The 13,370-nt window shown below is 46.6% G+C and overlaps 1 pseudogene; it reads left to right on the top strand.

Moving 5' to 3' along the window:
* The first annotated feature begins 552 nt into the window (after nucleotides 1-552).
* LOC124683729 lies at nucleotides 553-4,157 on the top strand (annotated as a pseudogene).
* The last annotated feature ends 9,213 nt before the right edge of the window (nucleotides 4,158-13,370 follow it).

Below are 13,370 nucleotides of genomic sequence, written 5' to 3'. Positions count from 1 at the left end.
GGCGCGCGTTGTGAATTCGAGGCCGATCGAACCTGGGTCACTGCGAGCGGACGCTAGGTGCGACCGCCGAGCGTCCGCGGAGACGCAAACCTGGCGCATATTTGGGCCAGGTTTGCATCTCCACGGACGGCCCGATCATTTTGCGTCGCCCCGCTGGAGGTGATGCCAGACGCATTTCCGGTCCGCGCGGACGTAAACAGCGGTCGCTCAGCGTCTATTTGCGTCGCGCCGCTGGAGATGCCCTTACAGAAGATGGCAGAACTCACAAAAACCATGCATCAATCATTGTACTCCTGCAAATTTTCAACCAGGGGAGTACTATATTCACCAGGGAAAGCACAAATTTCAACGGCAGACATATCGAGCCAAGCCACCCTTCCTTTTCCATTTTGCTATCCCTGCAGTCCCGTCGTGCTGCTGAGTGTGCGGCGGAGCTCGTCATCCACGGGTTCTCCATGCAAGCTGCCGTGAACTACAGCACACCTTTGCTATCTTGTTTCGTTGGCCTCTACAAAACCGTCCAAGCAGGCCTCCTGTGGGTACCTACTCCTTCCTTTGCAATCTTGTTTCGTTGAGATCCGCAGTCATCATCCGTCTACAATAGAGTCGAAACATGCCTCCTGTGGTTCGCTCAGTTCATCTGATCCTTGTCCTCGCCTCGCTTGTGGCATTCCCTGCTTCTTCATTAGGTGCTACAGCTCCCCAGAATGATTCTTACACCGACTTGCAAGCCCTTCATTGTCTTAAACTACATCTCGTCGGTTCTGCTGGACTCCTAGCCTCATGGAAGAATGAGTCGCAGTTCAGCACTTGGTCCGGTGTTACCTGCAGCAAGAGACACCCATCACGTGTCGCTGCACTGGACCTCGAATCGCTTAATCTTGATGGCCAGATACCTCTTTGCATTGCCAACCTCACTTTCCTTGCAAAAATCCACTTACCAAACAATCAACTCACTGGTCCGATTCCACCAGAAATTGGCCAACTGAGTAGGCTACAGTATCTTAACCTCAGCTCAAACTCTCTTAGTGGAGTGATCCCGGTCACTCTAGCTTCCTGCTTCCGCCTTCAAATCATTGATCTTGCAAGCAATTCCCTTCATGGTGTGATCCCCTCAAGCCTGAGCCAATGTTCAGATATCCAGCAGCTCAGCTTGGGTCACAACATGCTCAGTGGAGGAATCCCAGAAAGGCTGGGGACACTCCCCAACCTTTCTATTTTACGTCTTGCAACAAATAGCCTGACAGGTAACATTCCTGATTCGCTCGGGAGCAGCTCTTCTCTCCACTCTGTTGTTCTTGTGAACAATAGCCTCACAGGACCTATCCCGCCTCTCCTAGCTAATAGTTCATCACTTCAACTTTTGGCTGTAACAACCAATCAGCTAAACGGAGAGATTCCTCCTGCGCTGTTTAACAGTACATCACTTCAAAGGGTATTGCTAGGAGAAAACAACTTTACAGGGACTATACCTGTTTTCCCCAACATTGACTCACCCTTGCAATATCTTATCTTGCAATCGAATAATCTTTCAGGCACCATACCTTCCTCCATAGGGAACTTTTCCTTCCTCCGCTGGCTCTTGCTTGGAGATAACAATTTCCAAGGAACAATCCCGATGAGTATAGGTGAAATTCCAAACCTGGAAATACTAGACGTCACTTATAACTTTTTGTCAGGGAGTGTCCCAGCCTCTCTGTATAACATGTCAGCACTCACATACCTTGGCATGGCTACCAACAGTCTTACAGGGGAGCTTCCATATGACTTGGGCTACACTCTTCCAAGCATCCAAACTTTGAATATGCAAGATAACCAATTCCAAGGTAAAATCCCCACTTCGTTAGCCAACACAACAAATCTTCAGGAGATTAATCTTCGGAACAATGCATTCAATGGCATTATTCCGTCTTTTGGGACTTTACCCAGCCTAGTCGATCTGAATCTAGACAAGAATCAACTTGAAGCAGGAGATTGGTCTTTCTTATCCTCATTGAAAAATTGCACACAGCTGGTGAACTTACGCTTGGATGCAAACATCGTTCAAGGAGTCTTGCCGAGTTCAATTGGAGGCCTTTCAAAGAGCATAAAGATATTGTTACTAAGATCAAATAACTTTTCGGGTACTATACCATGGGAGATAGAGAACCTGACAAGCCTCCAGCTTCTTTACATGGAAGGTAATTTGCTTACCGGAAATCTTCCTGAATCACTTGGACATCTTCCAAACCCAGAACAGATTTTCCGGACAGATCCCGCTTTCCTTTGGTAATCTGAGTCTGTTGAGTGAGCTCTATTTACAGGAAAATAATTTTAGTGGATTAATCCCAGGAGCTTTAGGAGACTGCAAAAAATTAGACACATTGAACCTCTCTTGTAATAGCTTCGATGGTAGCATACCAAAGGAGCTCTTTAGTCTATCCACACTTTCCCAAGGTTTGGACTTGTCTCACAATCAACTCTCTGGACAAATACCTCTCGAGATTGGTGGCTTGATCAATCTCGGCCCACTGAGTATTTCCAATAACCAACTATCTGGACAAATACCCTCAACTCTAGGTCAATGTGTCCGCTTGGAGTCGCTTCACATGGAGGGAAACCTTCTTCATGGGAGAATCCCTCAATCTTTCGTGAATTTGCGAGGCATCATTGTGATGGATCTATCTCAAAACAACTTATCTGGTGAGATCCCTGACTTCTTGAAGTTCCTTAAGTCTATGAAGCTTCTCAATTTGTCTTTCAACAACCTCGAAGGACCAGTACCGGCAGATGGAATATTTCAAAATGAAAGCAATGTGTTTGTTCAGGGGAACAAGAATTTATGTGCCAGCACCCCGTTGCTACAGGTGCCACTTTGCAATGCAGATACATCTAAACAAAGTCATACCTCCAACATTCTGAAGATAGTAGGATCTGTTGCTCTGTTTTTGGTCCTGGTATCATGCTTTGGAATTATTATTTTGAAAAGGAGAAAGAAAATCAAACAAGCAGCTCATCCATTCTTCGAGGAGTTAAAGAAGTTCACATATGCCGATTTATTGATAGCAACAAATGGTTTCTCTGTGGCCAACTTGGTTGGTTCTGGAAAATATGGGCCCGTGTACAAAGGTATAATTGACTCCGAAGAAAATGAAGTTGCTATCAAAGTTTTCAAACTTGATCAATCTGGAGCAACAAAGAGCTTCCTTGCCGAGTGTGAGGCCTTGAGGAACACTCGTCATCGTAATCTTGTAAGGGTGATCACTGTGTGCTCAACAATAGATCATGCAGGACACGAGTTCAAAGCTCTCGTTCTTGAATATATGGTCAATGGCAGCCTGGAAAGTTGGCTCCATCAAACACCCCACGAGCATCATCTGAAAAGGCCATTGAGTTTAGCTTCAAGAATTATAATAGTGGTAGACATAGCTGCTGCTTTGCATTATCTCCATAACTATTGCATCCCTCCTATGGCCCACTGTGATCTGAAGCCTAGCAATGTCCTTCTCAATGATGTCATGGCCGCATGTGTTGGCGACCTTGGGCTGGCTAAGTTCCTGCACCCTTACACTTGTTTGGAGACTCATAGTTCTACAAGCTTAGTGGGGCCAAGAGGATCAGTTGGATACACTGCACCAGGTAACAATTTTTAAACTGTTAGATGTTTTATTTTTGCAAATGAATCATATAGTCTTCTAGATATTGATTTTTACTTTCTTTTAAACTCTTGCAATTTTTCTGCTGTACCGCATTTATGTTAATTGATTGTCTGGATAAATTTGCATACTGCAGAGTATGGCTTTGGGAGCAAAATATCAACGGAGGCCAATGTTTACAGCTACGGAACCATAATCTTAGAATTGCTCAGCGGGAAGCGCCCAACAGATGAGATGTTTAACAATGGCCTCAGCCTTTACAAGTTTGTCGAAAAATCATTTCCACAAAACATTGGAGACATTCTGGATCCTAGAATCGGTCTAAGATATGGAGACGAAGAAGCAGGGAATACGTTAAACCAAGAAAATCATCCAATGGCTGGAACAATGAACTGCATCGTCGAGCTCGTTAAGATTGGCCTCTTGTGCGCTGCAGAGACGCCGAGAGATCGTCCAGATATGCAGGATGTTTACACTGATGTCACCGCAATCAAAGAAGTATTTTCAGCACTGCAAGGCTGAGCAAAAGAACAATCATCTCTATTGCTCACATGCTTGTTTACTTTACATAAGGCCTTTTTTTTGTTTATCGAGATTGTGTTACGGTGCAAATTATCTTCCATTTCACTGGTAAAACTATGTTTGCTGTGTATGTAAAGTTCAGAGTGGGAACTTTTATTTCGATTTGGCTGTTTCTTTCATGCACTTAATCGAAGAAGTACTTTCAAGCCCAACCATGAACTAGCCATTTAAAAATGTTGCACTTGCACAGTGGTACATCAAACAAAATTGTTAGACATAGAAGCTGGAATGCCTGTGCAAGGATATCACATTTTCAGTACAGAGTCGGAGAATAACTAACCTCGGCCACGGGGGGTGTGGAGGATGCGGCGCCCCGGCAGCAGGATTCATATCGCCAATGAGTGCGTCGGTGTGGCTCCGTGCGGAAGCCGCTTGTTTTTGTCAGCGAGCTCTGGCGGGACTGGGCTTAATCTATAAATCTCCTGGAATCACCAACCCTAGGCGCTCCCTTCTTCTGGATCCTTGCAGCAGCAGAGGAAATGAAGTAGCCATGGACCGATCTCAGGCAGCCAGATAACGAGCCGAACCTTTCCTGTGTAGGAGGACCCTCTGCTCTTCAAGCTGCCACCTCCAACGACCCCTTGGACGGGCCCCTTTTCCCCCCGCCGGCGAACGCCAGGTCGCCCCCCAAACCGCTGGTGGAAGCGCGAGAACCTCAATGCCGGCGGCGTCCCCTACCAGCCCTCAGCCGGCATGGATCAGTCTTGCATCTGGTCGATTGGTATGATAAGAGCATGTTTAACAAACCAGCTCACCCCTTATCGCAGGGTCCTGTATCAGAAAAATTGGTACGCAGGAACAATTCCGTCTAATAGACCCTTTATTTCACCCTGTTTTTTAAAAAAATTGTAAAATTCGGGAGAATTCATAGATAGTTCTTCACATTGATCATAGGTAGAGGATATATAAAATTGCGCGATCCTACTGGAACGCGACTTCTATAATGCTAGGGATGCACCTAGCCGTCGAGGATGATGATTTTTGCAGTGGCGGCGCCCTCCCGAGCATTCATCTCCTCGACGGCGGCGATAGCCTGCGCCGCCTCCTCCGCTTCCGCCCGAGCCTTGTCGGCGGCCTCCTTCTTGGACGCGGTGGGCCTCCAAGAAGAGGGGGTCCTCCCCTTCCTCCGCCTCCTCTTCCTCGTCGCCGGCTCGCGGCGCTCCGCCGCTGGAGCTCCCCTCCCATGCAGCCTTCCTCGCGGCGCTCCGCCGCTGGAGCTCCCCTCCCATGCACACACGCGCGCCGCCACTTCTCGAAATCACCGCTGCTCATCGGCTTCAATGGCGGGTTGACCTTGTGGTAGCGGCTGCCCTCCGCGAAGTCCCGGAGCGTTGGCGGCATCCACTCGGAGCCGACGTACTTGCACGCTGCACGCCGACTCCCGGCGGCGGAGAATTTGCAGTGGTGGCGCCACACCTCCTCCACCGTGGCTGGCTCGTGGGATCGCTTCGATCTAGCGGCGCGCGAGAGGCTACTTCTACGTTGTGCGCTCATGGCTGGCGGCGGTGCAAATGCGGCGGCGTGCGTGTGGGAATTGCTCGCCGGAGTGGTTATGGCTGGCGGCGGCGCACGACGGGGCTAGGGTTGCGAGTGAGAGGTTGGACCCCTACTCGCACCTTCACCCTCTATTTGTAGGGGGCGGCGGGGTGGGTTTGACGGGCCCCGTATTCCACCGATACGGGCCGGCCCGAATACAGGACCTGCTAGACGGCCCGAATACGAGCGTTTTAAGGGGTCTGCTAGACATGCTCTAACACGCAGTCACCGGAATGGGTCGGACTCGGACACAGGACGCATGCGTATACAGTTATACACCTTTGTCATTTGTCAAGCATGGAGGTGTTACTTGTCACGTTCAGGGGCGATTCCAGGTTTGCGCTGTGGGAGCATCCAGTCATTTCACAACAATCAAGAAACAAAGTTTCACATCGCTAAATCTAGCCACGATTTGTATTGAATGATTTGGGATTACGGCACTGAGTTAGAATTCCTGCTCCGTGGGATAGGTGAGCTCGAGGAAGAAACTTTGTTTTTGACCTAGCGCAGGCAGGCGACTATTTCACGACTAGGGTTTCCTTCCTCCACCGTCGGGATCTGTTCCGGTGTGGAGTCTCATCTGTCCCCGTAGGGATCCCCTCTTCCCTACCTCTCCCTCTCCGGGTCGGGAAGGTTTTTTTTTTGAAGGAATGACGGGGGGGGGGGGGAGGGAAGAGATCTCCACCGTTTGTTATTTATTTCCAGAAGCGACTAAGCAATCAGTCCATCTTTACATGGGGGTGAAGAGGAGTACATGGGGGAGGGAAAAGAGAAGAGCACACAAGGGTGGTCAAGCAATACATGTAAGAAGGTAAGAACGAAGCATGTCAAGGGGAACTCGCTCCTCCACTCTAAGATGGCAGCGCCAAACCGTGAGGTCATCGCAAGCCCTCCGAACCACCACAGTCAATGCCGAGCCGCGGCCATTGAAAACACGGTCGTTCCGCGCCTTCCAAATGGACCACAGGAGAACGACGACGGCAGAGTGCCAAGCACTGGCAGGGACCTGGATGGGCGCCGGCAGGTCCCAAATAGATGACAGCCCCGACGTGATGGAGACACCTAGGAGACTCCAAAGGACAATCGCCGGCGGGCAGTAGAAGAACAAGTGTCGCCCCGTCTCGATCTCCGGGCAGGCAGCACACACCGCCGAGGGAGCGCAGTGCTTGTAGAACAGGTTCACCCGTGTACTGAGTCTGTCAATATCCGCCAGGTACGCAAAGATCTTCAGCTTCGCGGGGAGCCGGAGGGCCCAAGTCGTGCATGCCGAGGCGTCGGTGGGGCGGCTCGGGGATAGCATCCTGTACGCCTCGCGTGAGCTGAAGGCCGGGCCAGAGGGAGAGTCGATGACGCGCCCGTCTGCCCCAACCGTGAGGGAGGTGTCGTCGCTGATGCGAAGAACCTGAGTGAGCTCCCTCGCCGCCATCGTCGAGAGGAGAGGCTGGAGGTGCAGCCCCCCAGATGACACCGAGGCCACCGTGCCGTGCGGCCGGGTGTGGCTGAGCAAGGCAGGGAAACGCGTCGCTAGCGTCCCCCCAGTCAGCCACTTGTCGGGAAGGTTTTGATTGGCAGTTCTTCACCACGAGACTTGACTGTTGCGGCTAGGGTTTCTCCTAAATTCGGAAGATGTCGGCGAATTCAGAATCGAGCGCAACACAGCAAGCAGGCGGATCTGGTAGTAAACCGAGTGAGAATCTGAAGGATATGTTCCTCGTGCCATCGAGGAAGATGAGGCGAACGATCTCGTTTTCAAGGATGAGTGTGAAGCTCGGAAAGAGGGTTTAAAGTGGCTGGCTGTTATAAAAGCGACAAGCAAATAACGAAGAACGAAACAAGAACACACGCAGGGGACACAAGATTTAACGTGGAAAACCCCTTCCAACACAGAAGGGGGGAAAACCACGGGCGCCAGTCAGCAAAACTTCACTATATCGGAAGGTGTTTACAAACGCCGTGGGTTATCTTATAATCTGATAAACCCTAGCTGGCGGCTTACAAGATGTATATATAGGCGGTGACAACGATCCGTACGGGCTGAAGCGTAGCGGAGTCAGAAGTTAGCCTCCCTTTAGAATATGAATTTGGATCACAATACAACACTGGCTCTAGCTAAAGTTCACACTTCCAATTTCTTTAGTCCATTGACGTTTGAGCAGCACATGAGAACAGCTTGGAGTCCAGCTAAAAAGATAAATTTTACTCCATTAGAGAACAATCTATTCATAGTTCAATGTTTTTGCCTTGGGGATTGGCTCAAGGTGGAACATGGCGGTCCATGGTTGTTTCATCAAAATGATGTCATTATTGAGCCTTATGATGGATTGGCTCCTATGGATTCGATAGAACTGCATTCGATCGCTGTCTGGATCTAGATCCACAAACTCTCTGTTGGATATCGCAGTTCTGCTCTTATTACAAATATGACAGAGAAGAAGCTCGGTAAGGTACTAGTGGTTGAAACGGCTGTCCAGGGAGTCGGTAATTTTGTGCGTGTTTGGGTGAAGTTGGATGTTAGGAAACCATTTGCTTGTGCGGTCAGTGTCTCTAGAGAAGGTCAAAGAGAATTTTACCAAGTCAAGTATGAAAAAATCCCTAAGTTTTGTGGAGCCTGTGCTACTTTGGGCATACCCACCTTAAATGTGGCTCAGGTGACCACGACGAGGACCAAATGGGGTGATTGGTTAAAAGCTGGCTGGGAGACTTGGAAGAGTTGAGGCGTTAATGGCAACCGCGGGGGAACGCGTGGTGGACACGGTAGAGACTTTTTTAATGTTGGATGAGGTAGAGACCCCACTGGTCATGAACCATTTGGCTGTGGCAACGCTAATCAAACTAATTGGCGTTAAAATGCCTTGGCGTATACACCGACGGAAACACTTTGATCCATATATACATCAATGTAATCAAGAAGAATTAGGTATTTACCTCCACCGCAAGGGGCCGAACATGGGTACATCGTGTCATGTACCAATCTTGTCCAGGTGCTCCAATGTCGTCATCGTCACATCCGTATGCTACCCCTATAGCATCTGCTTTGCTAATACCACAATAGTTTTGGGGCCCACCATGGGGAAAACGACGACATCTCGGGTTGTGTTCCTGATACGTCTCCGACGTATCGATAATTTCTTATGTTCTATGCCATATTATTGATGATACCTACATGTTTTATGCACACTTTATGTCATATTCGTGCATTTTCTGGAACTAACCTATTAACAAGATGCCGAAGTGCCGCTTCGTTGTTCTCGCTGTTTTTGGTTTCGTAAATCCTAGTAACGAAATATTCTCGGAATTGGACGAAATCAAGACCCGGGGGCCTATTTTGCCACGAACCTTCCAGAAGACCGAAGAGCATACGAAGTGGGGCCACGAGGTGGCCGGACCACAAGGCGGCGCGGCCAAGGGGGGCCCGCGCCGCCCTGTGGTGTGGGCCCCTCGTCGGCCCTCCGACTCGCCCTTCCGCCTACTTAAAGCCTCCGTCGCGAAACCCCCGATGCGGAAAAACCACGATACGGAAAACCTTCCGGAGACGCCGCCGCCGCCAATCCCATCTCGGGGGATTACGGAGATCTCCTCCGGCACCCTGCCGGAGAGGGGATTCATCTCCCGGAGGACTCTACACCGCCATGGTCGCCTCCGGAGTGATGAGTGAGTAGTTCACCCCCGGACTATGGGTCCATAGCGAGTAGCTAGATGGTTGTCTTCTCCTCATTGTGCTTCATTGTTGGATCTTGTGAGCTGCCTAACATGATCAAGATCATCTATCTGTAATACTCTATGTTGTGTTTGTTGGGATCCGATGGATAGAGAATACCATGTTATGTTAATTATCAAGTTATTGCATATGTGTTGTTTATGATCTTGCATGCTCTCCGTTATTAGTAGAGGCTCTGGCCAAGTTGATGCTAGTAACTCCAAGAGGGAGTATTTATGCTCGATAGTGGGTTCATGCCCGCATTGACACACGGGACAGAGTGACAGAAAGTTCTAAGGTTGTGTTGTGTCTGTTGCCACTAGGGATAAAACATTGATGCTATGTCCGAGGATGTAGTTATTGATTACATTACGCACCATACTTAATGCAATTGTCTGTTGTTAGCAACTTAATACTGGGAGGGGTTCGGACGATAACCTGAAGGTGGACTTTTTAGGCATAGATGCAGTTGGATGGCGGTCTATGTACTTTGTCGTAATGCCCAATTAAATCTCACTATACTTATCATGACATGTATGTGCATTGTTATGCTCTCTCTATTTGTCAATTGCCCGACTGTAATTTGTTCACCCAACATGCTTTTATCTTATGGGAGAGACACCTCTAGTGAACTCGTGGACCCCGGTCCATTCTTTTAATACCGAAATACAAATCTGCTCGCAATACTTGTTTTACTCGTTTTCTCTCGCAAACAATCATCTTCCACACAATTCGGTTAATCCTTTGTTACGAGCAAGCCGGTGAGATTGACAACCTCATCTGTTTCGTTGGGGCAAAGTACTTTGGTTGTGTTGTGCAGGTTCCACGTTGGCGCCGGAATCCTCGGTGTTGCGCCGCACTACATCCCGCCGCCATCAACCTTCAACGTGCTTCTTGGCTCCTCCTGGTTCGATAAACCTTGGTTTATTTCGAGGGAAAACTTGCTGCTGTGCGCATCATACCTTCCTCTTGGGGTTGCCCAACGAACGTGTGAAATACACGCCATCAAGCATATTTTCTCGGCGCCGTTGCCGGGGAGATCAAGACACGCTGCAAGGGGAGTCTCCACTTCTCAATCTCTTTACTTTGTTTTTGTCTTGCTTTATTTTATTTACTACTTTGTTTGCTGCATTATATCAAAACACAAAAAAATTAGTTGCTAGTTTTACTTTATTTACTATCTTGTTTGCTATATCAAAAACACAAAAAAATTAGTTACTTGCATTTACTTTACTTGATTCATCATGTTTCCTTTTAATTTTACCACAAAAAACATACCGGTAGGACGCGGTCTATAATTGGGAGAAACAATATAGAAGAATTTTTCACCCATGTTAGTACCGTTGAAGATTTTGAAGATAGACACTTGGTAGTACTTGCTCCTACTTATGAAATTGTCTGCTGCGCATTTAGTTCGCTCTGTTGGAAACTAAATTTGTTAATCTCAATCCTATAATCCAACACATGTTTCTTACACTTGGTGATATGGAAGAGGGGAAAAGAAAGATTTTGTTTTAGAAACCCTTTTTAGAGAATTTGGTGGTCTAGCAAGAGAGGCTAGAAAGGTCTTCGCTAAATTTAATATGATTGGTTCTCATACTAATTTTGTTAGTCTCCTTGAAAAAATGGACATGGATAGAATAAGGTACACTAATAATGCTAATGATGGTGGGGAGATCAAAGCACCAATACCATGTAAACTCCTAGCTATGAATGATGCACTAGAACATAACTATGCTTGGCTTGTTCCTGAAAATTTGTTCGATGAGAGTAGCAAGCCCAAGACTAATGAGAAGGGAGACGCTGAAACTTATGTATCCAATATACTATGCATGGTTGAGAAAACTTCAAACCCCGCTGTAGGTGCACCACCCTTCGATAACACTTGATATACACTTTCTGCGCCTAGCTGAAAGGCGTTAAAAAAAAGCGCTTATGGGAGACAACCCATGTTTTTACTACAGTATTTTTGTTTTATATTTGAGTCTTGGAAGTTGTTTACTACTGTAGCAACCTCTCCTTATCTTAGTTTTGAGTTTTGTTGTGCCAAGTAAAGTCTTTGATAGTAAAGTAAGTACTAGATTTGGATTACTGCGCAGTTCCAGATTTCTTTGCTGTCACGAATCTGGGTCTACCTCCCTGTAGGTAGCTCAGAAAATTAAGCCAATTTACGTGCATGATCCTCAGATATGTACGCAACTTTCATTCAATTTGAGCATTTTCATTTGAGCAAGTCTGGTGGCCTAATAAAATCCATATTTACGGACTGTTCTGTTTTGACAGATTCTGCCTTTTATTTCGCATTGCCTCTTTTGCTATGTTGGATGAATTTCTTTGATCCATTAATGTCCAATAGCTTTATGCAATGTCCAGAAGTGTTAAGAATGATTGTGTCACCTCTGAACATGTTAATTTTTATTATGCACTAACCCTCTAATGAGTTGTTTCGAGTTTGGTGTGGAGGAAGTTTTCAAGGATCAAGAGAGGAGTATGATGCAATATGATCAAGGAGAGTGAAAGCTCTAAACTTGGGGATGCCCCGGTGGTTCACCCCTGCATATTCTAAGAAGACTCAAGCGTCTAAGCTTGGGGATGCCCAAGGCATCCCCTTCTTCATCGACAACATTATCGAGGTTCCTCCCCCGAAACTATATTTTTATTTCGTCACATCTTATGCACTTTGCTTGGAGCGTCGGTTTGTTTTTGTTTTTTGTTTTGTTTGAATAAAATGGATCCTAGCATTCACTTTATGGGAGAGAGACACGCTCCGCTGTGGCATATGGACAAGTATGTCCTTAGGCTCTACTCATAGTATTCATGGCGAAGTTTCTTCTTCGTTAAATTGTTATATGGTTGGAATTGGAAAATGCTACATGTAGTAATTCTAAAATCTCTTGGATAATTTGATACTTGGCAATTGTTGTGCTCATGTTTAAGCTCTTGCATCATATACTTTGCACCCATTAATGAAGAAACACTTAGAGCTTGCTAATTTGGTTTGCATATTTGGTTTCTCTAGAGTCTAGATAACATCTAGTATTGAGTTTTGAACAACAAGGAAGACGGTGTAGAATCTTATAATGTTTACAATATGTCTTTTATGTGAGTTTTGCTGTACCGTTCATCCTTGTGTTTGTTTCAAATAACCTTGCTAGCCTAAACCTTGTATCGAGAGGGAATACTTCTCATGCATCCAAAATCCTTGAGCCAACCACTATGCCATTTGTGTCCACCATACCTACCTACTACATGGTATTTATCCGCCATTCCAAAGTAAATTGCTTGAGTGCTACCTTTAAAATTCCATCATTCACCTTTGCAATATATAGCTCATGGGACAAATAGTTTAAAAACTATTGTGGTATTGAATATGTACTTATGCACTTTATCTCTTATTAAGTTGCTTGTTGTGCGATAACCATGTTTCTGGGACGCCATCAACTATTCTTTGTTGAATATCATGTGAGTTGCTATGCATGTCCGTCTTGTCCGAAGTAAGAGAGATCTACCACCTTAATGGTTGGAGCATGCATATTGTTAGAGAAGAACATTGGGCCGCTAACTAAAGCCATGAATCATGGTGGAAGTTTCAGTTTTGGACACATATCCTCAATCTCATATGAGAATAATAATTATTGCCACATGCTTATGCATTAAAGAGGAGTCCATTATCTGTTGTCCATGTTGTCCCGGTATGGATGTCTAAGTTGAGAATAATAAAAAGCGAGAAATCCAAAATGCGAGCTTTCTCCTTAGACCTTTGTACAGTGCGGCATGGAGGTACCCCATTGTGACACTTGGTTAAAACATGTGCATTGCAAAGATCCGGTAGTCCAAACTAATTAGGACAAGGTGCGGGCACTATTAGTATACTATGCATGAGACTTGCAACTTGTAAGATATAATTTACATAACTCATA

The sequence above is a fragment of the Lolium rigidum genome, chromosome 1 (assembly GCF_022539505.1).
Source record: "Lolium rigidum isolate FL_2022 chromosome 1, APGP_CSIRO_Lrig_0.1, whole genome shotgun sequence".
NCBI classification, from domain to species: domain Eukaryota; kingdom Viridiplantae; phylum Streptophyta; class Magnoliopsida; order Poales; family Poaceae; genus Lolium; species Lolium rigidum.
The sequence above is the reverse complement of the archived record's forward strand: the minus strand, read 5'-3'. Positions and strand labels throughout refer to the sequence as shown.